Consider the following 24,261-nt stretch of genomic DNA (forward strand, 5'->3'; position numbering starts at 1 on the left):
CACTTATATGTAGATTTTTTTCAATACAGTATGTGGAGTTTTTTCAATACTGTACAGTACAAAAAATTCATATTTTAACTTTAAAGAATAATAAGTTTGTGTCCTATGGTGACTAATTTGATTACATAGCAAAATAGAAGATATGCCCCATTTTTAATCAGTTACTTCTTAGCTATAGATTTTTTGGGGAAAAAAAAGATTTTAAGCTTGGTTGCTATTTAGTAGGCATGACTCATGGGGCAAACTGAAACCAAAACTATCCTTTCATCCCATTTCCTTTTTTCTTTACCATTAGGAATAGTTTTCACTTGATACTAGATGAAACATTTGAAGTTCTCATGATCCCTTTGTTAGTTTTTGATAGTTATACGTTGGTTGTACAGTCAGTTTATATCAAAAACAAAGCCTTGTGTCAGAAATTGCACTGTTCAGTCCCCAATAATCAAAACTCTGACCTTGATTTATCCTATCTTCTCTTTTCACCCAGGGCTGGTTAATGACTGGCCATTTGGGGGGTAGAGGGTACAGGAAAGCAGTCTTTCTATCTCACTCATCCCATCCTGTACTCACCTGTTCCTATAAATACCACTCTTAAATTAATAAGAGTGGAAGCCAAATGGGGAAAGGGAAGTTCTTACTTGGTCAGCTACTTTCACAAGATGACATTGCAGGAACTTGGCCTGGCAGGTGTTTAAAGGTTTTGTGGACTTTTTGGAGGCTAGCCTCCTCTGGCTACAATACCTGTGACTACTTATGCAATAACATTTCTTCAGATGCCTGCATCTCTCTCATCTCCACTTTAGACAGAGACTAGCAGTTAGAGTCCTGTTGTCCATCCTGGAAGTCCAGCTGAATAGAATTCAAAACAGCTCCAGGATGGTTCCACTCTTGTCATCTACATCTAATCCACAGGAAAAAATTCATGAATTTTTTGCCCTACCACTAGTGAAAATGCACGTATCTCACAAATGAACCCTCTTCTTTCTCTCAGCCCCGCCACCTCAGAAAGCCATGACCTTGCACTAAAGAATGTAAAGGCATTTGTCAGCTGGCAGATCAAAGGATCCCCCCAACTGTGAGGGCATATCCATGCTCCAATAAGCACTTTAATAAAGCTCCTCTTTCTATGTTTCAGGTAGAGAAAGGAGGACTCCCACTCCTCATCCTTGGATGAGTCCTGTTAGTGGGACTAAGAATCCAGAACCAGGTCTTGAAGGAAATCTCTGCACAAATACTCTCTTCTTACTTCACTTTCTTTTTCAATCCTTTCATTATGGGGGTTCTAGAGACTTCTAGCCAGTTATTTACTTATTTTTGGATGATTTGCATTTTGATTTCACATCTCACTTTAGAATTTTATATCTGTAGAATACAGCGTTTCCAATTTTCATGTGCTGTTATGTTAATATTGGTCATTTTGATAATAACACACCAGTTAAATTTCTATTAAGTAACAAATGATAATAAAGATTCTCATTTATTATACAAATTATTCTACTCCAAATTTTACATATAAGTCCTTTCGTAAAAAAAAAAAGTATACATTTGAAGCATGCATTCTGTAGTTTTATTCAGATTTAAGAAAGATGTATCTTTTACTCTATGCTTCCTCTTCCTCCATGCAAACCAAAAATCAATATGCAGATGCTAGATTTACAGACTCCCTTAGGATGACAGATCAATAAAGAACCCCATCGAAAAATACTTGCCTGGAGGAGGAAAATATAAACTTTTTCTTAATCTCTATAAGGCTTTGCTCCCAGGACCAAGCACTTCTCATTTGGTGTTAATAGTACTGAATTTTCTTACTGCTTTTTCATGTCAAAGGCACTCTTCAAATATGTACTTAATTAAGCCTCTCTCTTAACAGAGGTGGCCCTGTTCTCATCCTCTAGCCTCCCTTTTCTATCTCCTGTGTGGAAAGTTCTCTTTGAAGTCATGCAGGAGAGATGTGCAAGGATGAAGGAATGAGAACAGAGCCAAGGGCGCTTGTAATGAACTTTTGATGGAAAAGAAGTTTAGATTAATGCAGCTATTCTAGCTACCCTCTATTTAGAATTCTTATAAGTGGAAATACTAAATTACAGAAAGATAATGAGTCAGATTTTACATTAGCTCTGAAAGTCTTGCCCTCTAAAAGCATTTGTGGACATCCTATGGATTCCTGAGGATTTAGAACTCTGCAGATTTCCGGTTTTATAGGACTTACTTATTTTGTATTATGCCTGGATTCTTTATGTTTATCTCTTATGATTGTCTTGAAGTTCACAGCTGGAACTTATTAAAAGGTATCTGTTTGTCTGAATACTTCTCCTTGGATTAAATCTTGAAGGAAGTTCATGATGATTTGTAACTATGCATATTATCCATAACTACACTTTTGGAAATAAATGTTGATCATTTGAGAAAGTGTTTTCTAACTGTTTATAATACAGAGGCAATTTCAACAGTAGAATTATACCTAATGTTACTATACAGTAGTTGCCAAATAATTCATTTTAATTTTTTATCTGTGGTTATCTCACTCATTTCCCAGAAAATTATTTTCTTACATTGCTCATTTAAAGGTTTCCAAAAAGATGCAGCAAATATATACAATATAAATAACTTAATGGTCATAAGTTTCATAATTATAGGAACTTTTTCTTCATTGTACTCTTGTTCAGGCATGCTGACTCTTCTTTGGGACATTAAATTTCATAGATTGTTTCCTGTCGTATTATGGCAAATATTATTTTGATTTTTTCATGCATTGCAGACAGGATATAGAGGTAGAGTAAGAGCCATCTTGCATACTTGATTTCCAATTTACCTGAACTTATTAAAAGAACTGTTGGGAGTCATTTTTTTTTTTAAATCCTTAAATTGTTTTCCAGGTTACAGATATTCTACTCAGCAGTGAAATTGTCCTTACTGGTTTCTGCAAGATATTGATTGCATTTCTCATATTTTAATAGGCTTATGCTTAGAAGTGTTAAAGTGAAGATTTTTGGAGATTTTTACAGAAAAATTGTTTTTATATTTCCAGTATTTTTTTCAACAATTTCTAACAAGAATTAATCAAGGAAGTCCTCGCATTTTCTTCCTTTTGCTAAGTTACTTTCTGTTATTTAATTATTTTTTTAATGTTTACGTATTTATTTTGAGAGAGAGAGTGCATGTGCTAGCAGCAGAGAGGCAGACAGAGAGGGAGGGAGAGAAGTAGAGAGAGAATCCAAACTGTCAGTGCAGACCCAACTCGGGGCTCCATCTCATGAGCCGCGATATCATGACCTGAGCTAAAATTAAGAGTTGAATGTTCAACCAAATGAGCCACCCAGGCGCCCCTGTTATTTAATTACACCTGTGCCTATTCGATTTTTCATCTACATTCAGACCACTTCAATTTTATTATGCAATCATTCCTGCCATACAATTGAAAATAAAGTTATATAAATTAATGATATTTTATTTATTTGTATTTATTTTTATTTTACTTATTTAGTTAAAGGCAATTACATCCTAATTATACCTGTCAAACCTTACAAAATAATACTTACTGAAAACTAAATTTTGCATTAAAATAATATAAGTAAAATAAATTATTATGCTGAACAAGACCCCTTGTTTAAATATATTTATTTATTTATTTATTTATTTATTGTTTATTTTTGAGAGAGAGAGAGAGAAAAACAGAGTGTGAGTGGGGAGGGGCAGAGAGAGAGAGAGGGAGACACAGAATCTGAAGCAGTCTCCAAGCTCTAATCTGTCAGTACAGAGCCTGATGCAGGGCTGGAACGCCTGAACTGCGAGTTCATGACCTGAGCCGAAGTTGGATGCTTAACCAACTGAGCCACCCAGGCACCCCTAAATCTATTTTAGATGATAATCTTTTGTCAGCAGTTATAAAGCCTGCATACCTGATTCACACAACTTCCAATACTAAATAAGGTGAAGATAAAGCTCTGAATATTTTAGTTTAAGCTCTCTGTAGAACTATTGATTCTTTTGATGTATACTTTTCTATCACGCATATGCTATTATTATATAATAATTAGATAAGTACCATATACATGGCATCAAAACTGAATGTAAATCCCCCAAGTACTTAGCACCTATTTTTCTCTCTGCCTACACTCTCAACCCTGTCTGCCTTCTCTTTATCAACTATATCTCAGTTTCATACGACCTATTCAGAGAGGAATTTGGGGGCACCCTATCTAAAGAACACTCCTCCTGAGTCACACCCTATTTAGCACCCTGCTTTTATTTCCTCCATTCTATTTATCAATATCTGAATATTTTTATTTATTCACTTACTTATATATTTTCTATCTCTGCCAATTGAAATACAAGCTCCATGAGGCCAGCAACTTTGTCTCTTTCATTCATTATTGAATCTCTGGGTAATAGAATAGTTCCTGACCCTTGGTAAACTCTCAATAAATATCTGTTCATTCACTTAACACACATCTGTTGAATAAATGCATACATCATTAAATGAACTTCATAGCAGTGCATTTAAAGTCAGGGAAGAGGTAATCCATACAAAGCAAGGTAGAATTGATAGGTAACATCAAGATTTAGAAGCCTAGTGGTCATTTAGAGTCCTTAGGGTAAATGCAGCGAAGATCATGAAAAGTGCAAGGTCTCCTTTTGGCTTTTACTTTTTAGTATCACTGTTAGAGAGCAGCACCGTGTAAAGCTGGAATTCCCAGTATCCTATAAAATGGAATTTACTTGTACACAGCACCTGATGATTGTTAAATATCCTAAATATTTTCACTCCAACTTGGCCTGAAATTCTATCCAACAGTCACTACAAACTGGGTTTTTATATGAATACCACTTAAATGAATATATTACCTCTCATATGATTCACCTTTCAGTACACAAAATTAAATGTTCTGAGGTTCATTTTCAAAGGAAAGTGCCAGCATCTAATATAATGAGTTTGGTTTCATTGGGGACTAAAGTGAGTTAAAACTGTTGCTGGGCCCAACTGTATTAGTTAGGGAGAAGGCTAAGCTGCTCTAATAAGATACTCCAAAATAGAGAAGCTTAAAAATACAAATGGAATTTTCTCTGATTAGAATCCCAAAAGTGACCATACTGCAGCTCATGGGAAGGGGAAAGTATAAAGAATTCACATACCCAATATTTTAAGACCCATAACTAAAGGACCACATCTAGCTGTAAGAGAGTCCAAGAAATATGGTCTCTAGCTGAGCAACCATATTCCCAGCAACAAATCATCCATGGAAGAATGCAAAAAAAAATTTATTTTTCACACCTAGCTATTTCGACCATCAGCCAAAGAGAGCATGAGGATGGTGGTCCATGAGGAAAGCACTGGATGGTTATGAGGGTATGTTCAAATAAGAAGCAAACACAAAAACAAAAAAACAAAAATAGATTTCAGTAACATGATGCAGTATTGATGCCAATTTTATATTAGCTTATATCAATTTTGAAATGGCAACTTATGCAGTGGATAACTACTTAAAGCCTTTTTATAACTACATCAGAGAACCGAATTGAGAAATCCTGTCATTCTGTCCTGTACAAAAGCATTTTTGTTTGTTCTATATAAAGGAGGTGTAAGGCAAGGCATCCTAGAGCAAAAAGTCAACTCCCATATGTGAAGTGTGTTCCTTAATAAATACCATGTCATGAACTGTCATATTTTAAGTCTACTTCTAAATATAACTTTCTGTTACTCTGCAAATTCAATGGCACTTGATCTTTTCAAAAATGTAGCTGCCTAGCATCTTCTGATTTTTCTGTGACCCTCTCTTTGCTCTCACAAAAGTGGAATATACATATACCATTAAGTGAATTAAAATATTTAGTCATTTCCATTTTTATTCAATTATTTTTGCCTTTGTAACATCATTTAAAACCATAGAAAAGTACTAAACTACAGTTTATGCCTTTTTTCTACAAATATTTGCTAGCCCACCATCTAGCACTGTTTTGGGCACAGAAGATTAAAAAAAAAAACAAAAAAAAAAAACAAAAAACAAAAAACAAAAAACAAAAAAACAAGAATGATAGGAAAGTTGCCTTTAGTGAAATCATGGCCACAGTCTTTTTAGTGGGGAAAGCAAGGAGGGTTTACTTGTGCCAACATGCCAACTGACAGAGAGAGAATTTCACCAAAAAAATGTTTAATCTAACTTAATTTTTTTATTTTTTTTTTAAATTTTTTTTTTCAACGTTTATTTATTTTTGGGACAGAGAGAGACAGAGCATGAACGGGGGAGGGGCAGAGAGAGAGGGAGACACAGAATCGGAAACAGGCTCCAGGCTCTGAGCCATCAGCCCAGAGCCTGACGCGGGGCTCGAACTCACGGATCGCGAGATCGTGACCTGGCTGAAGTCGGACGCTTAACCGACTGCGCCACCCAGGCGCCCCTCTAACTTAATTTTTTTAATTAAGAAAGCAATCTCATGGGGTGCCTGGGTGGCTCCGTCGAGTAAGCATCCAGCTCTTGGTCTTAGCTCAGGTCATGGTCTCTTGGTTGGTGGGTTCCAGCCATGCCTCAGGCTCTATGCTGACAGCAGAGAGCTTGCTTGGGATTCTCTCTCTCTCCCTCTCTCTCTGCCTCTCTCCTTCTCTCTCTAAAAATAAATAAATAAACTTAAAAAAAAAGAAAAGCAATCTCAGTCCCTTAAGCGTCTAGTTCTTGGGTTCGGCTCAGGTCATGATCTCACAGTTGTGGGCTCCAGACCCGCTTTGGGCTCTGCCCTGACTGACGATGTGGAACCTGCTGGGGATTCTCTCTCCCTCTCTTTCTGCCCCTCCCCTGCTGACTCTCTCTGTCTCTCTCTCTCTAAGTAAATTTTTAAAAAGTTTAAAAAAGAAAGCAATCTCCAGTAATTCCAAATATATTTTAAATTTCTTAAAATTAGATTTCTTTCTATTGACCATTTCTATTTTTTATTAGATAAGACTAAATTTTAAAACACATTTATATTGGGTCAGCTTCCCTATGATAAGTAATAAGTTTTAAACTGTAGATTGTATGCATGCTAGCAATTATCAGGATGTCAACTGGAATAGGCCTATGTGGCAGATGGATGAGGCATAACGCCCAGAATCAAAGTATCCTAAAAGCTTATGCTTTAATTGTGAAAACTTATAATTCTTCATATTAGGAAATACAGTCAGTCATAGCAGGGAAGTTCATTTTGAAGTTTGAAAAGTCAATCTTCTTAGCACTCTGCCACCCAATGTTTGGCTCTTGCTGCCGCAATGAGGGAGTTAGTGCACTGCAGGCCAGACAATGCAGCAACCAGATCCGCGCCAAGTTTGGTGGGGGGGATGGGATGGTGGTGGAGTAATGATCAATGACGAGCTTGGCATCGACCACAGACATTTACCACAGAGACAGCGACCTGAAGTTGAAGCAGATCAATGTGTACTACAACAAGGCCACCAGTGGCAAGTACGTGTCTTGTGCTGTGCTCCTGGACCGGGAGCTGGGCACCATGGACTCCAAGCGCTAAGGACCCTTCAGGCAAATCTTCAGGAAAGAAAACTTTGTTTTGGGTCAGAGTGGTATTGGGAACAACTGGGCCAAGAGTCAATACACAGAACGTGCAGAGCTGGTCGGCCTGGTGCTGGATGTTCTGAGGAAGGAAGCTGAAAACGATGACTGCCTGCAGGGCTTCTAGCTGACCCACTCCCTGGGTAGGGGGACTGAGTCTGCGATGGGTACCCCCCTCATCAGCAAGATACAAGAGAAGTACCCAGACAGTATCATGAGCACATTCAGTATGGTGCCCTCTACCGAGGTGTCAGACATGGTGGTGGAGCCCTATGATGCTACCCTCTCAGTCCACCAGCTTGTAGAAAACAGTCAAAACCTTCTGCATTGATAACAAGACACTCTATGATATCTACTTCAGAACGCTAAAACTGACCACACCCACCTATTGGGAGGTCACCCACCTGGTGTCAGCCACCATGAGTGGGGTCACCACCTGCCTGCATTTTCCTGGTGGAAAATGCTCAATGCTGACCTGTGCAAGCTGGCTGTCAATATGGCCCTCTTCCCCTGCCTGAACTTCTTCATGTCCAGCCTCGCCCCATTAATCAGCAGAGGCAGCCAACGGTACTGGGCCCTGAGGTTGCTTAAGTTTACCCAGAAGATGTTCAATGCTAAGAACGTGATGGCTGTCTGTGACCTCTGCCACCACCTCTATCCGACCATGGTTACAGTGTTCAGGGGCCACATGTCCATGAAGAGGGTGGACAAGCAGATGCTAAATGTTAGTGGAATATATCCCCAACATGAAGATATCTGTGATATCCTACCCCGAGGGCTAGAAATGTCTGCCACCTTCATCGGCAATAGCACAGGCATCCAGGAACTGTTGAAGTGTATCTCAGAGGAGTTCACAGCCATGTTCAGGTGCAAGGGCTTCTGCGCTGGTACACAGGTGAAGGCACCTGCATTGTACACAGGTGAGGGCACGGAGGAGATGGAGATCACCGAGGCTGAGAGCAACTTGAATGACCTGGTGTCTGAATACCAGCAGTACCAGGATTCCAGGGCTGAGAAGGAAGGTGAGTTTGAGGAGGAGGCAGAGGAAGAGGTGGCCTAGAGCTGATAGCTAGTAAAGCATGTGGAAGCCATGTGAACTCAGAATTCACTCACAACCTGTTATCTGATAACCATGTCTCTGTGTGCACTTGCTCTTTTTCCTGTCTTGACACCACATGCTGTATGGATGCCACCATTAAAGCATTTGAATAGTTAAAAAAAAAATACCCTTATCTTCTTAACTTGAAAATAATTCTAGTGGCAATTAAACTCTTATCAAAAGAAATAAAAAATAAAGAAGAATCAGTTTAGAGTAGATCTTTATTTACTTTTAAAATTTATTTTAGCAAGAGAGAGAGCACGTACAAGTAGGAGAGAGGGTCACAGTGGGAGGGAGGGATGAAGGGAGGGAAGGAGGGAGGGAGACAGAGAGAGAGAGAGAGAGAGAGAGAGAGAGAGAATCTCAAGCAAGCTCCATGCTCAGCACTGAGTCTGATGCTGGGTTCAATCCCACAACCCTGGAATCATGACAGCTGAAACCAAGGGTTGGATGCTCTTGAGTCACACAGGACCCCCTAGAGGAGTTCTTTAAAGACCGTCAACTTTAATCTCTGGACTTTAGACAGGAGTCAAATTTAAACATATATAACATATTTTGTTGACTACTGTGTTTCTACATACCTAGAGAGATATTCCTATAGACGTCCAATCAGTTTTCCTACCTTAAAATCTTCCATAACTCCAAGGCATATTGTTTTCTATCTTCCTCCTCAGTGTCTTAGTTCTAGATATTCCTTATAGGATTGTTTTATGTTCAGTCCAAAACCATTACATACAAAAGCACTGTGACATCACAGGTTAATTTGGAAACCCACAACAATCCTGTTAGTGTCAAAATTGTCTCTAACGAAAGACAAGATTACATGAGCCTGCCTCATTTTGTTCCGAAATATTTGTTGATGGTAAAAAGAAAAAAAAATGATTGTTGACCTAATAACATACTGAAAATGCTATTGTTAGAAAGACCAATTCTGTTTTCTCTGAGTATATTGTGGAACCTGGGAGAACAGCCTAATAAGAGATTTTTGTATTAAGAGGGTGGGTGTGAAGGTTCCACTTAGCTTCCTCTAAGAGAAGTGCCTGTCTGAATACAGAAACCACATGGAAACAGATGCCTTGAAATGTTCCAGCCAATTTGACCATATAAATGTATATGAATCCTCCTCTGTCACGAAGACCATCAGTGTAAACAACTGGTAGTTTACAGGCTGTATAATCCATTTCCACTTGGAAAAAAGCTGTGCTGGTTATTTTTAGACAGTCTCTTACATAAGGTACTAAAATGCACCCTATTAAATAAGTTAACACCATATCAAAATGCTTTTTTATTTCCATGGAGAAAATTAAATCCTCTGGAGTTTGTGACTAAGAATCTCATGTTTTGTAGAATATCTTTATCTTTCTCCACTTCTGAGTATTTTTCTCATTCCCCTCTTTCCCACCCCTCCCTCAATAGTTAAGACTAAAAACCTGAAACACTTTTTTATATTCTGACCTTCATCATAGAAGACTGTTTCTTTGCACCAAGCTGATAATTAAAAGTTTTTGGATATTTTCTGGTTGGCGTACTGGGTGATTAGTCCATCAAAATGTGTTTCCACAGCTTTTTTTTGTAGTTCTCTATTGCTACGCATCTTTTTTTTTTTATGTTTGTCTGAATTGAACTATATTTACCATCTGCTGTTACAGGCTCTCAAATGATCTGAAACCTTTGAATTCTGTTAAATCATTCCTCATTATTGCTTTTTTAGTAGTATCTATAAAGTCTATCTATTTCCCTCCTAAGGATTTCCTTATCTCTGTCATTTACATACTCCAGTCGCTAAGACTCTCTCTCATTTTGCTTCTATTCCATGTTTTGTATTTATTTACAGGATGCTGATATGAAGTCCTTCAGTGACATTTTGATTGTTTAATATATTAGATCCTTTGAATTTGTTTTAGCTATTGTCTTATAGTTACTTTTCTCCCACAGTATAAAAGTTTTACTTCTCGGAGTACCTGGGTGGCTCAGTCAGTTAAGCATCCGACTTTGGCTCAGGGCATAATTTTGTGGTTCGTGAGCCCCACGTTGGGCTCTGTGCTGACAGCTCAGAGCCTGGAGCCTGATTTGGATTCTGGGTCACCCTCTCCCTCCATTCCTCCCCCACTCATACTCTGTTTCTCTCTCTAAAAAATAAATAAAAAATTTTTAAAAAGTTTTACTATTCAGGTCTTTTCCTTTATTAAGGATAGGTTTCTCTATGTCATTTTTTTTTTAATTTTTTTTTCAACGTTTATTTATTTTTGGGACAGAGAGAGAGCATGAACGGGGGAGGGGCAGAGAGAGAGGGAGACACAGAATCGGAAACAGGCTCCAGGCTCTGAGCCATCAGCCCAGAGCCTGACGCGGGGCTCGAACTCACGGACCGCGAGATCGTGACCTGGCTGAAGTCGGACGCTTAACCGACTGCGCCACCCAGGCGCCCCTCTTTATGTCATTTTTAAAATAAATTCAACATTTGGTAGAAATGAGTTTTGTTTTGTTTTGTTTTGGTGGGTTTTGTTTGTTTTGTTTTTTAAGTAATGAGCATGATATTGCCCTGAAAAGAGGTAGAAAAGAAAAAAAAAAACTGTTCTAATCTAAACTTTTGGGGCAAGTCAACAGCATTCTCTCTCTCTTTTTTTTTTTTTTCCGTCATATTTATCTCAACACATACAAGGATTCAGAACATTTCCATAGCATCTTGGTGTCCATAGGCAATCATGGGTATAAAACTTCACAGAAAGTGCTAAGTGGGAGGAAAGGGCAACACACATTTGTGACAACACATCCAGTGATATTCTAGGTAATATAACCTACATCCATTTACAGAGATTTTGTTCTAATCAGTCATTGACTCCTTAATTCATTTTTTCATTCCTTCATTCACTCATTCATTCATTTATAAATCTTTCAGTTATCAATTACTACATAACAAGATACCTCAAAATTAGTGGCTGAAATCAGTAACAATTTCTTATTTCTCACAATTCTGTGGATTGACTTGAATCACCTAGGCTGTTTTTCTGCTTCATCTGGTTGGGGTTACTCATGAAGCTTCATTCTGCCAGGGGCTTTGCTGGAGTTGGAATCTCCCCGGTGACTCCATCCCCATATTTGCTGGGGTGATTGGAATGGCTGAGAAGTGCTGAACTTCTCTCTCCAGCAGAGTAACAAGATGTCTTACATAGTGGTTCAGGGTTCCAAGAAAGCAAAGTAGAAATTGCTGGCCCCATTAAAGGATAGGTCAAACACTGACACAGCATTATTTCTTCTTCATTCTGTTGACTGAAGTTCACAAATCCAGCCCAGATTCAAAAAGAGGGTAATAGATTCCACTTCTTGATGAGAGGAGTGGCATGTCTAGGCTTGGGAGAAATTTTTGCCTAGCCAAAACTCACATTCCTTACAGATGCAAAATGCACTCATCTCCAAACAAGATACCCAACGTTTTATTCAATCATGGCATCAGGTGGCTCAAAGTACAAGATGTCCTCATTTAAATTAGGTCCAGATATGGATGAGGCTTACCAGATACAATTCCCTTTTTTTTTTACAAGTATATTCCTTGTAGTTTTATTTGTAATTGCAAAAATTTGACAAATGTCCATCAGTAGAAGTTAAATGAATTAAAGTTCTTCCATGGAGTTGTTAAAGAGATCAAGGTAAAATGAGACTCTATTTGAATTAAAAGTTGGTGTATGTACTAATGCTCCTTTTAACCTAAAAACCTCTGGACTTAAAAATACAACTTATCTGACCCTTGCATAACCAACATCCAATGGTGACACAGGGACAAAACAACTCTAATAGACACTTCTGTTCACAAAGGAGAAGAATGGAAATCATAGTCATAAGTTCATAGCAATTCTGAAACTACAACTGGGCAAACAAAAGGAAAGATGGAAGGAAAGGGTAGGGAAGGGAAAGAAAAAGAAGAGGACAGGAGAGAAATGAAAAACGAGTAAAATAAAATAGACTAGGAACATGTTTTCAGATCTCCCAATTTCATGAGAGGCAGAAAACATTTCTTGATTCGTCCCGTTTTGCTTTTTGGCAATGGTTCCCTAATCCACTGTTCTTGGCTGGCTTCACTATCTGGTGTCTTGGCTCCTCCCTCTGAGATGCCTTTCCTTTTCCATTAAAAAAAATGCCCATATTTTAATCTGAGAAGTTCTTTCAACCTGCTTTCTGCCTAGAAATTTGGAGCCTACAGTCCCTTTTTTGGCTTAAACTGCCCTTGTGGTTCTGACTACATGTTGTGTTTTCTAGTAAAATTTTCCTAAAAACGTTGTGAGTTTCTATAAATATTTTTAAATTTCACCCCTTGCCCCCAAAGTCTCATGGTTTAGGTTTTTGTTATGTTTGCACCTACTCCCAGGTACTAATTTCTGTATCACTCAACATTCAGTAAGGGAAGCAGAACAGCAATTAGACATGAGATAAGGGATTACAAGAATTAGAACTCACACAAATGTGGGGGATATTTGGGAAGTGAAGACCCAAGAGGGAAATTTGAAGGATCAGAAAAATTACTGATAGTTCTGAGAGGCCAGCCATATCCAGCTACTGAAACAAGATCATGAAATAGAACCTAACAGCAAAGTCTATGGGAAGCTCTTGTTTTTCTGAATACCCATATAAGAAACTAGTGACAATACTGAAGCTGCTGTTGGTCATCAGCATCAACAGTAAGGAAGAACTAGACCTAAAGTAGAGTTGAGAGAGGACAAGCCTGGACCTATCAATACCTCTGTAATTGTCTGTCACCACAACTAACCTTGACAAACTTCAGAGAACAGTGTCTGCTGCTTAACTTTCATATCCCAAATTTCATACAAGTTTTTATTTTGGCCAACTCTGACCTTATACAGGGAAGAGTTTCTAAGAAATGGAATTTCCAAGTTAAGAAAGTGACAGACAAACCATTTCGTCACAGAAAGGAAGGGAAGGGTATGAATTGATTCAATAAATTACAGTGACATCAGAAACAGCCAACTGAAGTTTCCATGACAAACCAACATGTGAACAATTTACATCTTGACATTTCTACATTTCAGATAGATCATTGAGAAACTTGAGTAGTGGATCAAAACTCAGATTTTAATTTGGATTTTAACTCTAGACCTGCCACTTACTAGTAATATTGCCTTTGGAAAGTTATTTAACTTCTCTAAATTTCCCCCCTAAAATATAAGGATAATAATAATGGTCTTCATGTTGTAAAATAATGTGTCTAAAGTCACTGACACAGGACTGGAATACATTAGGCATTTGATTTTTCTTGGTTGGCATTATTATCCTTGATATCATAAAATGTCTTAATCTTCTTAAGGCACATTAAATTTTCAAGTGTTTAGCATCAATTACCACAGTATCTAGGGGCCTGAAAGAATGGATATTTCCAAATATGAATATGCGATGATTAATTTTATCATTGTGATGATTAATTTTATTATTAACCAGTGTGAATTTGACTGGCCATGGGGTACCCAGATTAATTATTTCTGGGTGTGTCTGGGATGGTGTTTCTGCATGAGATTAGTATCTGAACCAGTACAGTGAGTAGATTGCCCTCCCCAGTGTGGGTGAGCATTATCCAACCTATTGAAGGCCTGAATAGAACAAAAGACAGAGGAAGGAGGAATTCATCCCTTTTTTTTCCTGCTCAGTACCTGAACTAAAACATCTCATTTCATCTTCTCCTGCCCTCAGACTGGGATTTACAGTATCAGCTTTCCTGATTCTCAGGTCTTCAGACTCATAATAAATTACATCACAGGCTTTCCTGATTATCCAGTTTGCAGACTGCAGGACTTCTCAGCCTCCAGCATTGCTTAGTCAATCTCTCTCCCTCCCCCTTCTCCTTATCACCTCAAAGTCTATAAAAAAGTACAATGCAATTTTCCATTGAGCAGGAAAATATAGGTTTGCATGCAAGCCTGCTAATTGTGTGAACCTTGGTTCACTCCATCACACTAGAATCAATTTCCTCATCTATAAAATGGGAAAAATAGGGGCGCCTGGGTGGCTCAGTCGGATAAGCATCGAACTTCAACTCAGGTCACTATCTCGCGGTCTGTGAGTTCGAGCCCGCGTCGGGCTCTGGGCTGATGGCTCAGAGCCTGGAGCCTGCTTCCGATTCTGTGTCTCCCTCTCTCTCTGCCCCTCCCCCGTTCATGCTCTGCCTCTCTCTGTCTCAAAAATAAATAAACGTTAAATAAATAAATAAATAAAATAAAATAAAATAAAATAAAATACTAAAAATATAATGCCTGGCTTTCAGAATTGAGATGACATCTATACCACACATTGGGGTCACAAGTACACAATAAATGTTTTTTTTAGAACTATTAAATTCCACCACCCTCCAGATAAGGAGGCAGAGGCCTGAAGTCTTAGAAGTATCAACATAAGTATTTCTGCAAAAACAGTTTCTCATAAATTCGTGAACAAACTTGACATATAATACCAAGTTGTTCTGATGATTATAGAATCCTAAACACTGAATCCTCAGACTCCTAACCAAGGCATTAGTTGATCCTTCCCTTTCTCAATACAAGACTGATCTGAAGGGACATCCCAGCCCCAGAGCTTCCATGAGACTCTCTGAGGCCTTTGTTGTGAGTGTCTCTCAGTTCAACTTCTCCTTCTGCTCAGTCTTGCTTTATTCTCTCTTCAATGGCTACTTATCTAGAGAACATTCCCAAATAAAATTACTCCATTAAAGTTCTGCATCTCAAAGTCTGGTTCCCAGAAAAACCAGCCTGTGTCTGATGTTACTTTATAAAGTGTTGGAGGGGGGTGCTGAGGGAGGAGAGAAAATGGGAGTTGGGGAGTCATCCAACTTCAAATAAGTCTAAAAGATATATATAGAACTTTTCAGAGAACACTCAAGACAGAGATACTACCTGTGGCATTTACAAAATAGTTTGCTTGGAGCAATGTTGAGATTAGACTACCCTATGGTAGAAACGGGTGTCATTAATAACATAGAGATTAAAGACCAGATAAGTCTTATTACTCTGCTTCCTATTATCTTTCTATGTCCATATCTATGGACCCTACCATCTTAATTCACTTCTGCTTCATCTCGGACCAAAATTGGTACCAGCAATGGCATATTAAGGCAGAGACACAAACCTTAGACATAAGATGATATTGACACTGGCCACCAGATGAACACCTTCACCAGCAAAAGAAAATAAGATTTGGAATGTTTTTTAATATGCTGCAGATTGTTTAAAATCAAAGAGCTCACTGATGATGCAGTGAAATGTATGGCTCGCCAAGAACAAAAGCCCAAGTGCTGAGCTGGATATTTCTTTATAGAAAGTGAACACTATTATTCTCTGAAACATCTGCCCAGGTATTTGATTGTTAGAGATTGTAAACGGCAACCTCATAAAAAGCTTAGTCAGACTAGATTGAAGGTGATCCCATTTGAAATGAGGAACAAGGCCCCTCTGACTATCCAACAGCAAGAAAGACAAAAGACTACAATATTTTGACTACCATGAGAGGTACCTCTACCCCTTGCCCACTCTTTTCTAATTATTTGTAATGTGTTGAGAAGTGATATGATTCAAATATTAGGGAGTTATTGCTGTGAATCTCATAGGAATATCCTGAGAGAAGCTCAGGCAGAAATACATATTTAAGCAATTTTTTAAACTAGTATGTTTACATTTTAGAAATGACTCATCACATTCTATTGTGTAAATACATATTTAGACTAGTAAAACTCTTTAGAAAGCTATGAATTAAAGCCAAATGTAAGTATTGGAGTTAATCTTTTTTGCCTGCTTTAAGCGCCATTTTGAATGAGTGGGGTGAAATTGGACATTGTGTGTGTATAATGATGAAAAATGGTAGGCTACAATGAGGAATAATTATTTTGATTTCCAGAGCATAATGGCCTATGAATTATGTTTAAAATTAATGAAAGAGAAGATAGAGAATGATTTGAATCTCATCAGTAGCTATTTTTCTCTTTCTCTGAGGCAGCAATGAGCCATTTTCTAAGGGATTTGAACTTTTGTGAGCAAGTCCCTCTAAGCTTCTAAAAGGTCTTAATTTGAAGCTGAACCTTTTTAATGATGATTTGTCTCGCTTCAAAGAACAAACAAATAAGCAGTTGGACTTCCTGAGAGGTTTTCATTGTATAAAGACAATTTCTTTGCAAATCGAAATAAGTTTTTAACATTTGGAAGGACATGTACATTACAGCATATCCTTTTGCCACGAAAGATCCCTTCTCTCTTCAATGCTACAAGTGGCTATAAAAAGAGAGGTTATTTTCCTACCAAAAGCAACTTGGATTTAAAAAGAGAAAAGAGGTGTTTTTAATTTTTTTAAAATTTTATTCTAATTGCATCCTCTAACACTAAATAAAGAAGAGCATTATCTTTCAATATAGTTGTGTCAAATCTAGAAGTATTGTTTTGCCCTATATTTACCTGTTTAGTCCTCTATTAGAACATGCTTACATTTCTTATTTTTTTTTTTTAAATTTTTTTTTTTTCAACGTTTATTTATTTTTGGGACAGAGAGAGACAGAGCATGAACGGGGGAGGGGCAGAGAGAGAGGGAGACACAGAATCAGAAACAGGCTCCAGGCTCCGAGCCATCAGCCCAGAGCCTGACGCGGGGCTCGAACTCACAGACCGCGAGATCGTGACCTGGCTGAAGTCGGACGCTTAACCGACTGCGCCACCCAGGCGCCCCTTTTTTTTTTTTTTTTTAATTTTTTTTTTTCAACATTTATTTTTGGGAGAGAGACAGAGCATGAACGGGGGAGGGGCAGAGAGAGAGGGAGACACAGAATCGGAAACAGGCTCCAGGCTCCGAGCCATCAGCCCAGAGCCTGATGCGGGGCTCGAACTCACGGACCGCGAGATCGTGACCTGGTTGAAGTCGGACGCTTAACCGACTGTGCCACCCAGGCGCCCCCATTTCTTATTTTTTTTTAAGAAGAAACATCTTGCAGCAGAGATGGAAAGTTATGCTATTTTTTTTTAAAGTTTATTTATTGTGAAAGAGAGAGTGTGAGCAGAGGAGGGGCAGAGAGAGAGGGAGAGGGTGGGCATAAGAGAGAATACAAAGCAGGCTCCATGCTGTCAGCGTGGAGCCCTCAGCAATGCAGGGCTCAATCTCAAGAAACGTGAGATCATGACCTGAGCTGAAATCAAGAGTCAGATTCTTAACTGACTGAGCCATCCTGGCACCCCCAAAAATCACATTATTAGAGATATAACTATATGGAAAGCAAAATTCTGCAACATGTCTGAAACGAGAAAGTTACCATCTCTCAGATATTCTATGTGAACATCCAAAATCCAACTTAAGCATCAAGAAGCACACAGTTCTTGTCACTCAACATTACATCCTCCATCCCAGATACTATAGGTGACTTCAAGTACAAGCTGATATAGTCATTCTGCTCACAAACTATCAGTTGTCTCTTGAATCAAATTCTTTTCCCCCAAACTCAATTCCTTCACTGTGTATATAGAGTGGCTTTTCCTAGTCCTGGATTTCCTGAAATATAGCGCATAAAACACTTGTCTAAAAGTCAGTTTTCAGGGATATATAATATTCTCGTATTTGGTATAAGTAGTTTTCTATTTATTTTATACTTACCTTCTATTAATTTTTTTTCCCATTTACAATAATGATATAGTTTTAGAAGTAAGTGTAAATAATTCAAAATGTTAATTAAAATAATATGGCATATTTATGAAGAAGCTTATGCAGAATACAGTTCAAAAATACGTGTGCTACTTGTCTTCTCATTCTTAATATTTGACATTATAGACCCAGTTCTTCTTGAATTATTTTATTTTTATCTTATTCTAAGACTCTAACCAAGGTATATTTTCTTTATAGATACTCCTTTGGTGGTTGTATTTGTTTTTTATGCTTATTTATGTTTTATGATTTTAGCTATTATCCCATGTAGTTGGCTAATTCTGCAGTTTTCTCTTTCAACCTCCCCTCGCACTCCTTAAAAAGGCTATACAATTTGATCTGGCTATTGCATTGTAATGCACTTATTACTGGCCACATTGACTTTAGTTTCTCTCTTTTCCGATACAGTGTACAACACTGCCAATGTTATCTTGTAAAATATAATTTTTTTCAGATTACTCAGGTTTAAAATGTCCTCAAAATGAGGAGCCAAGATGGCGAAACAGCATGGAAAGTTTTTTGTATCTCGCATCCATGAAATACAGCCAGATCAACACTAAACCCTCCTGCACACCTAGAAAACTAATTGGAGGATTAACACCACAATCTTCACAACCTGAACCACAGAACTCAGCAGGTACGTGGTGTGGAGAGGTGAACTGAGGGAGAGAGAAGCCACGGAGGGCAGGGACCTGTTTTTGCTTGCAGAGAGAGGATGGAGATGGGAGGAGAGTATGGGAAAAGCAACCCCCACACAAAAGCAGCTGGAGAGAAAGTGGAAAAGTCAAAACAGCCACAGGGACTGAACTAAAAATGGAGAAAGGAGAAAGGAGATGGTTTTAATTCCATTAAAACTCTATAAACAGGGGGAATGCAGAGTCTGAAACTCTGCAGCTCAATATCTGGCAGTGGTCTGGTGGGAAGAGTGAATCCCTGGGAGCAGAGTGGGGTCTGGGAGGTCCTTGGGTCACACAGGGAGAAGTGTTTCCACTGCTGGAAGGACAGTTGGTAGAAGCTGTGCAGCCACCTGATCCCAGAAGACCCCAGAGAACAACCACATTTGCTGGTGCTGAAACAAGGTTGTTAAGGATGAAGCCTGGTGCCAGATGTGTGTTGTGATTTACCATAATCCCTGAAATGCTGCTGCTACATGATCTTGTGAACTTTTTCTGGGGCAGACTGGCACACAGCCACTGCCTCTGGGCATTGGCAGTAGCACGGTCCTGTGAATGTTCCTGGGTGTGGCCAGTACCTGGCCATTGCATGGTGATACCCTCCCCCAGAGGATTTGAGTGGCTCAAAGCTGCAGTCCCTCAAAGATGAGGGGTTAGGAAACAGTTTCCTGACACAAAACTCAGGAGGGAGGTGACGCCTGGTAACCTGATGGCTTGGTCACAGAAAGGGTAAAAGTGGGGAGTGGACTGAAGCCAGTCGCAAAAAACAGGTGTGCAATTGCTGATCAGGGAGAACAGAGTTCCATTCTGAGATTGGGTAGCTGGGTGATGTCATTTTCACCCCTCCCGTGCATGCGTGTACATACCTACAAGCACCACAACAATCCACCCCAGTAAGCTAAGCAGCACCATCTAGGGGAGATTGGAGTTGTTAAACTAAGCCCCACCCAACTGGGCCAACCTCGCTATTCAGGAACACCATAAATCTCTCCACCTGCTTAGTTTACAGACTATAAAGTGCTTCAAGGTTTGAGTTCTAGAGGAAAACGATGTAATTTCAATGCCATTTCAGTCTGTTCACTGGTCCATCTATTCAGTTTTCTTTTTTTTTCTTTTTCATTTCTTTTCTTTTTCTTCAATACAGAAAGAGAAAAACTTTATTTTTATTTTCAATTTTTACTGAAAATATTTTTCATTATTTTTTTTCTACTATACTGTTTACTTTTTTGTAAATTTTTCAATTGTATTTTACTTCCATCATTTCATTTTATTCTATTTCATTTATTCATTTTCTCAAATTTGCAAAGGTTTTCCTTTTTGTCCCCCTTTTTCTCTATCAAACCCCTTTCAATAACAAGACCAAAACACACCTAGGATCTAACATCGTCTATTTGATTTTTCTGTGTGTGTGTGTTGCTCTTAATTTTTTTAATTTTCATTTTTTTTACTTTATTAATTCCTTTTATTCCTTCAAAATGACAAAATGAAGGAATTCACCACAAAAGAAAGAGCAGGAAGAAATGACAGCTAGGGAGTTAACACAGATACAAGCAAGATGTCTGAACCAGAATTTAGAATCACAAAAATAAGAATACTAGCTGGGGTCAAAAATAGATTAGAATCCCTGTCTGTGGCAATAAAAGTAGTAAAAGCTACTCAGGGCGAAGTAAAAAATGCTATAACTGAGCTGCAATCTTGAATGTATGCCACGGTGGCAAGGGTGGATGTGCAGAGCAGCAAAACAGCTACGTAGAGGACAAACTTACGGAGAACAATAAAGCAGAAAAAAAAGAGGGAGTCTAAGGCAAAAGAGAACAATTTAAGAATTAGAGAAATCGATGACTCATTAAAAAGGAACAACATCAGAATCATAGGGGTACCAGAAGATGAAGACAGAGAAAAAGGAGTAGAAGGGTTATGTGAGCAAATCATAGCAGAAAACTTCCCTAAGCTGCGGTAAGACACAGGCATCAAAATCCTGGAAGCACAGAGGACCCCCATCAGATTCAACAAACACCGACCATCAACAAGGTATATCATAGTCAAATTCACAAAATACTCAGGCAAGGAAAGAATCATGAAAGCAACAAGGGGAAAAAAAGTCCTTAACCTACAAGGGAAGACAGATCAGGTTTGTAGCAGACCTATCCACAGAAACTTGGCAGGCCAGAAAGGAGTGGCAGGATATATTCAATGTGCTGAATTGGAAAATTTGCAGCCAAGAATTTTTTATTCAGCAAAGTGTCATTCAAAATAGAAGGAGAGATTAAAATTTTCCCAGATAAAAGTTAAGGGAGTTCATGACCACTAAACCAGCCCTGCAAGAAATTTTAAGGGGGACTCTCTGAGGGCAGAAAAGACAAAAAAAAAAAAACCCAAAAAAAAAACAAAAAAAAAAACGATATCAACAAAGACCAGAAAGGACCAGAGAACACCACCAGGAACTCCAACTCTACAAGAAACATAATGGCAATAAATTCATATATTTCAGTACTCACTCTAAACGTCAATGAACTCAATGCTCCAATCAGAAGATACAGCATAACAGAATGGATAAGAAAATAAGACCCATCTATATGCTGTTTACAGGAGACCCACTTTAGACCTAAAGACACATTCAGATTGAAAGTAAACGGAGAACAATCTATCATGCTAATTGTCGACAAAAGAAAGCCAGAGTAGCCATACTTATATCAGACAATCTAGACTTTAAAATAAAGACTGTAACAAGAGATGAAGAAGGGCATAATATCATAATTAAGGGGTCTATCCACCAAGAAGACCTAACAATTGTAAACATTTATGCTTCAAATGTGGAAACACCCAAATATATAAATCAATTAATCACAAACATAAAGAAACTCATTGATAATAATACCATAATAGCAGAGAACTTCAACATCCCACTTATAGCAATGGACAGATCATCTAAACAGAAAATCAACAAGGAAACAATGGCTTTGAATGACACACTAGACCAGATGGACGTAACAGATATATTCACAACATTTCATCCTAAAGCAGTGGAATATACATTCTTTGACAGTGCACATGAAATGTTTTTCAGAATAGATCACATACTGAGACACAAATGAGCCCTCAACAAGTACAAAAAGACAGAGATCATACCGTGCATACTTTCAGACCACAATGCTATGAAACACAAAATCAACCACAAAAAAAATTTGGAAAAATAACAAATACTTGGAGACTGAAGAACATCCTACTAAAGCATGAATGAGCTAACCAAGAAATTGACAAGAAAATTAAAAAGTACATGGAAGCCAATGAAAATAATACCACCACAGATTAGAGCAGAAATCAATGCCACCAAAGCCAAAAAAAAAAAAAAAAAAATTAGAATAGATCAATGAAACCAGAAGCTGGTTCTTTGAAAGAACTAACAAAATTGATAAACCACTAGCCAGTTTGATCAAAAAGAAAAAGGATGGACCCAAATAAATAAAATCAAGAATGAAAGAGGAGAGATCACCACCAACACAGCAGAAATAAAAACAATAATTAGAGACTATTACGAGCAATTATATGCCAATAAAATGGGCTTTCTGGAAGAAATGGACAAATTCCTAGAAACATATACACTACTAAAACTGAAACAGGAAGAAATAGAAAAGTTGAACAGACCCATAACCAGTAAAGAAATCGAATTAATAATCAAAATCTCCAAAAAAAACAAGAGTCAAGGGCCAGATGGCTTTCCAGGGGAATTCTACCAAACATTTAAGGAAGCATTAACACCTATTCTTTTGAAGCTGTTCCAAAAAATAGAAATGGAAGGAAAACTTCCAAACTCTTTCTATGAAGCCAGCATTACCTTAATTTCAAAACCAGACAAAGACCCCACTAAAAAGGACAACTACAGACCGACTTCCCTGATGAATATGGATGCAAAAATCTACAACAAGATATCAGCCAACTGGATCCAACAATACATTAAATAAATTATTCACTGCGACCAAGTGGATTTATACTTGGATTTATACTTGGGATGTGGGGCTGGTTTAGTATCTGCAAAACAATGAATGTGATTCATCACATCAATAAAAGAAAGGACAAGAACCATCTGATTCTCTCAATAGATACAGAGAAAGCATTTGACAAAATACAGCATCCTTTCTTAGTAAAAACCCTTAAGAAGGTAGAGATAGAAGGATCATACTTCGAGATCATGAAAGCCATATATGAAAGACCCAATGCTAATATCATCCTCAATGGGAAAAAACTGAGAGCTTTCCCCCTAAGGAAAGACAGGGATTTCCACTCTCACCACTGTTATTCAACATAGTATTGGAAGTCTTAGCCTCTGCAATCAGACAACACAAAGAAATAAAAGGCATCCAAACTGGCTAGGAGGAGGCCAAACTTTCACTCTTCACATATGACATGGTACTCTGTATGGAAAACCCAAAAGATTCCACCAAAAAACTGCTAGAACTGATCCATGAATTCATCAAAGTGGCAGGATATAAAATCTATGCAGATAAATCGGTTGCATTCCTATACACCACCAATGAAGCAACAGAAGAAAAATCAAGGAATCAATCCCAATTACAATTCACCAAAACCCATAAAATACCTAGGAATAAATCTAACCAAAGAGGTGAAAAATCTATACACTGAAAACTATAGAAAGCTTATGAAAGAAGTTAAAGACACGAAAAAATGGAAAAATATCCCACGTTCCTGGATAGGAAGAGCAAATATTGTTAAAATGTCAATACTACCCAAAGCAGTCTACATATTCAACTCAATACCTATCAAACTAACACAAGCATTCTTCACAGAGTTAGAATAAGCAATCCTAAAATTTGTATGGAACCAGAAAAGACCCTGAATAGCCAAAGCAATCTTGAAAAAGAAAATGAAAGCAGGAGGCATCACAATCCCGTACTTCAAGCTGTATTACAAAGCTGTAATCATCAAGATAGTATGGTCTGGCACAAGAACAGACACTCAGATCAATGGGACAGAATAGAGAACCCAGAAATGGACCCACTAATCTTTGACAAAGCAGGAAAGAGTATCTAATGGAATAAAGACAGTCTCTTCAGCAAGAGGTGCTGGGAAAACTGGACAGTGACATGCAGAAAAATCAACCTGGACCACTTTCTTACATCATACACAAAAAAATAAACTCAAAATGGATGAAAGACCTAAATGTAAGACAGGAAGCCATCAAAATCCTCGAGGAGAAAGCAGGCAAAAACCTCTTTGAACTTGGCTGCAGCAACTTCTTAATACGTCTCCAGAGGTGAAGGAAACG

At 38.1% G+C, this 24,261-nt stretch overlaps 1 long non-coding RNA gene and 1 pseudogene across 2 annotated transcripts in view; one reads left to right on the forward strand and one right to left on the reverse strand.

Annotated features, from left to right (window-relative positions):
• The window catches only part of LOC124526712 (uncharacterized), a 173,560-nt gene that overhangs the window by 67,272 nt on the left and 82,027 nt on the right, over positions 1–24,261 (reverse strand). The gene's annotated exons all lie outside the window — the stretch shown is intronic.
• On the forward strand, positions 7,229–8,592 carry LOC124526711 (tubulin beta-4B chain-like; annotated as a pseudogene).

This window comes from Lynx rufus, unplaced genomic scaffold (genome assembly GCF_022079265.1).
Source record: "Lynx rufus isolate CCGP_SWC_20201006 ecotype Redwood Valley unplaced genomic scaffold, mLynRuf1.p SCAF_5, whole genome shotgun sequence".
NCBI classification, from domain to species: Eukaryota; Metazoa; Chordata; class Mammalia; order Carnivora; family Felidae; genus Lynx; species Lynx rufus.